We start from the raw sequence: 4,500 nt of genomic DNA on the forward strand, positions 1-4,500 counted from the left end.
TTTTTATATATATATAAATATATATACAAATATATACATATTTTTGAGTGGTTATATACAATACAAATCGAGGTGAGGGTGATGGAAATGCATTCGGTGGTTGATCTGCTTCTGTTCTGTGGGTGGAACTGTGTGCTCTTTTCGAAGGATGGGTCCCGGTCTCTCCGGTGCCATGGGATGGTCTGCCGGGCATTGGGATGACAACCCAAAAATTAGTGGGGACCAATTGGAGGTTTACTTAGTTGCAATGCAAATCTTTGCATTGAAAAAAAAAGTACAGCTACATACATATTCACGCTTTTTTTAGAATATAAGTTTATTATTCCATGCAAACCCCACCATCCCTCCCACAATTAGAGTAAATTAATAAACAATTACCCTTAGACTTCTACTTTCAGTTTATACATACTATATACTTTTTACAGACAAAATCTATTTTATAGTAGTTATATTTTGTTTGTTTTTAGTCCTGGCCTTCCTCTATTTCTATCCTGTGTGATTTCTATTTGTAACTGTGCTATTTCACAACATTTCTGAACCTATATGTCACGGATCCCCCCCGGTACTGATCCTCATTCTGTTCACCAGATCCGGAGGTCTACGTCACCGTCTTTCTAGGCTTCACTGAACGGGACTCATTGTCATCAGCCCTGGACTGTCTTGTCTGATTACACACACCTGATTCCCATTTCCCCTGATTAGTATGTTATATATGTGCCCTCTGTCTTTGTCGGTTATTGTTCCCATGTCCGTTGGTTGTGTGAGTACCTATGAAGTGGTGCAGCTGTCATGCTGCATGTTATATATATATATATATATATATATATATATATATATATATATAACTGGCCTTTTTAGACTAGTTGAGTATCTGGAGAATCAGCATTTGTGGGTTCGATTACAGGCTCAAAATGGCCAGAAACAAAGACTTTCTTCTGAAACTCATCAGTCTATTCTTGTTCTGAGAAATGAAGGCTATTCCATGTGAGAAATTGCCAGGAAACTGAAGATCTTGTACAATGCTGTGTACTACTCCCTTCACAGAACAGCGCAAACAGGCTCTAACCAGAATAGAAAGAGGAGTGGGAGGCCCCGCTGTACAACTGAGCAAGAGGACAAGTACATTAGTGTCTAGTTTGGAAACAGACGCTTCAAGTCGTCAACTGTTAGCTTCATTAAATAGCACCCGCAAAACACCTGTCAACAGTGAAGAGGTGACACTGGGATGCTGGCCTTCAGGCAGAATAACTCTGTCCAGTGTCTGTTCTTTTGCCAATCTTAATCTTTTCTATTTATTGGCCAGTCTGATATATGCCTTTCCTTTGCAACTCTGCCTAGACGGCCAGCATCCTGGAGTCGCCTCTTCACTGTTTTGTGAGTACTATTTAATGAAGCTAACAAACTTTTGACTGGTACGCTATGTACAGTAGAAATTGAAGTTGTAAATGACTATTTTGTCATTTCAATGTACTATAACTTGCACTTTGTTCTCAGGTTTGAATGAAATGTATTCCCCTCAAAGTTATTTCAATAAAGTTATTGATTTATTACTATTATATTGTTTGTCTTTCCTTTTTTTATTTAACCTTTAAATAAAAGGCAAGTCAGTTAAGAACAAATTCTTATTGACAATGACGGCCTACCAAAGGGCCTCCTGTGAGGATGGGGGCTGGGACTAAAAATGTCCTATATATGACAAGAGACACACAACCCTACATAAAGGGAGACGTAAGACAACAACATAGCATGGAAGCAACACATAACATGATGACATGGTAGCACACATGGCAGCAGCACAAAACATTATTGGGCACAGACAACAAGGATGTGTATGCTTTGGGGACCTTAAACAGAATGTGACTGGCAGAACGGGTGTTGTATCTGGCAAATGAGGGCTGCAGTAAATATCTCAGATAGGGGGAGATTTAATGTTTTGGTGCAGATATTTGAACCTTTTGGACATTTTTTTTGTCAGGGAAAATAAACAAATTTCTAAGTGGAAATTCCAAACTTTAGAAGACTTAACCTCAAATACACAAGTTTTACATTCCTGCATTACAGGAAGGTTCTTGTAATGTCTGCTTCCAACTCACTCTCAAATACAGATCCCCTGAATGCAGCTCACTCTCCAGATCCCAATCTCCTGAATTCTGATCACTTGTTCACACACCTGTCAATTACACATTGAGTTCAGTTCTTTGCATCCTGTCATTGTGAGGTATTGTTTTGATACACATTCTAGTCGGAGCTCTGTTTATTTTCGCATTAGTCCTGTGTATCGTTTTTGGCCATCCTCTCTAACGATGCCTTTTTGCCTATTCCCTGCCTGTACTTTTGCCTATCAGATTTCCTGTCAACCTCTTGCCTGATCTCCCGGACTACATTATTAGCCTTTTCCCTGCCTGTACTGTTACCCTTTTGGAGTCCCTGTGTAACGGCGTTCTTCGTTTGTCGAAGAACTTTAGGCTACCTAAATACGGTTCCCAATCAGAGACAACGAGAATCACCTGACTCTGATTGAGAACCGCCTCAGGCAGCCAAACCTATACTAAACACACCCCTAATCAACCACAATCCCAATGCCTACAAAAACCCCAATACAACAACACAATAACATAAACCCATGTCACACCCTGGCCTGACCAACTAATTATCTAAAACACAAAATACTAAGACCAAGGCGTGACACCCTGTGTATGACCTTCTGCCTGCCCCTGGACCCAGCTACCTGCCTCCTGTGGTCCTTTATTAATAAACACCTGCTGCGCCCTGCACGTAAAACCACGTCTCCCATCGTACTCATTACAGTTCTCCTGCAACAGGGTTATACAATTAAGATCCTACATCTGTTCTGTGTAAGAAGCTGTCTCATGTAAAAGTTGGGTAGCATAAACGGAAACTGGTATTTTGAATTGGCTTTGATTTGAATTAGACTTGATAGTCAATGAACAGGAAGATCATGTTCAGCTCATGTGGAGCATCAGCTCTGACATAAGGCAAGACAGGTGGCACTGGTATTTATATTCCTCCAGACACTCAAAAATCCACCCTCTTGAATATTTGGAATATCATTCAAACAGTTTTATACAGATTCAATATCTGTTCGTAACACCCAGGTGGATAAGCTTGTCAAGAGTTTACTCGGAATAATGTGTTCAAAGTAGACATGCAGTAGTGCAACAGATGTTGGATCTTAATTTGAGGCAGTTTGCTAAAGCAGGGAAATAATTCTGCAGCATCAGGACATGTTAATTATGTGGATTATAATCAATGGACATTTCTTAGGGGTGATTCAAGTCTGAAATTTCAAAGTAGAAATTACCATCTTCAGAAGGCTTAAATACACTACACGTGTTAAATTGCCTGTATTGTAGGAAAGTTATCCTGCAACAGAGTGATCAAATTAAGATCCTACATCTTTAATGGTATGGTTACATTTACACATGATTGTGTTCAAGTGCTTTTGAATTTGGAACAAGTCTTCAAATTATAAGATTTTAGCTAGCTTGATAACATTGCTAATAATAAAGTTAGCTAGCTTGCTTAACATGTACAATATGGTCAGACTAGCTACATTATCCATATTGATAAGGTAATTGTCAAACAACATAGTTGTCATCTTTTCGTTGACAAGGTAAAAGGTCAGCGGTGAGATGTCACAACTCGGAAACTCAGGTAGCAACATTTTCTCAGAGTTTCCCACTTCTAATTCCAACTTGGAGGGTCATTCAATAAAAATGTCCCACTGGGAACTAGGAGCTACTGATAACTCCGATAGCACGTGAACGCGGAAACACTCATTACTCCTACTCACAAAATGAAATGTATCCATCTAACTACAGCCATTAAATCTGATACGGCCTCCTATTGGCTTTCTGAATTCCCAGGCCTACAACCTGTTATCTGTCCTCATTGGATGTCAACATTATGTCATAGTCCCTCATTGGTTGCCTTAATTTACAAAGGATCACAACTTCCAATGGTTTTCCTTATCTATTAACATGTAATAGCAGAACACTTCAATTTGAATTCTACGGCACCTTTCACTGTAGAGGTTGTCCCACAACAAAGGTTGGCCAATTCTGCGATATGAAAGCACACTGGTTCACATGAGGGCCAGGAGACCCTCAAACAAACACACACACATCCACATACACACAGACACACTCACACTCATCCATATGTTAACCCGGCTAATACTGATTGATGTGGATGATTGTAAGAAGTTCTAGAGAGGATCAGACTTACACATTCAGATCAGTCAATGGGATTTAAAGCTCTCCCTCCCTCCCTTCATCCTTCTCTCCTCCTCCGCTCCACTCCTCCCTCCCTCCCAACTCTAATCGCTGTGTTGTGGTGTAAGATCAAGCTTGGTGGTGGTGGTTTCTAATCCGTCACAGGAAACTGTCGCTTTCCCTCTCCTGCTCCCTCTCCCTCGCTCTCTTCCTTCACTGTATATAAGTGTGTTGGGTGGATTGTGTGTCAGACAGAGTAAAGGAT

This window comes from Oncorhynchus masou, chromosome 22, assembly GCF_036934945.1.
Source record: "Oncorhynchus masou masou isolate Uvic2021 chromosome 22, UVic_Omas_1.1, whole genome shotgun sequence".
NCBI lineage: Eukaryota > Metazoa > Chordata > Actinopteri > Salmoniformes > Salmonidae > Oncorhynchus > Oncorhynchus masou.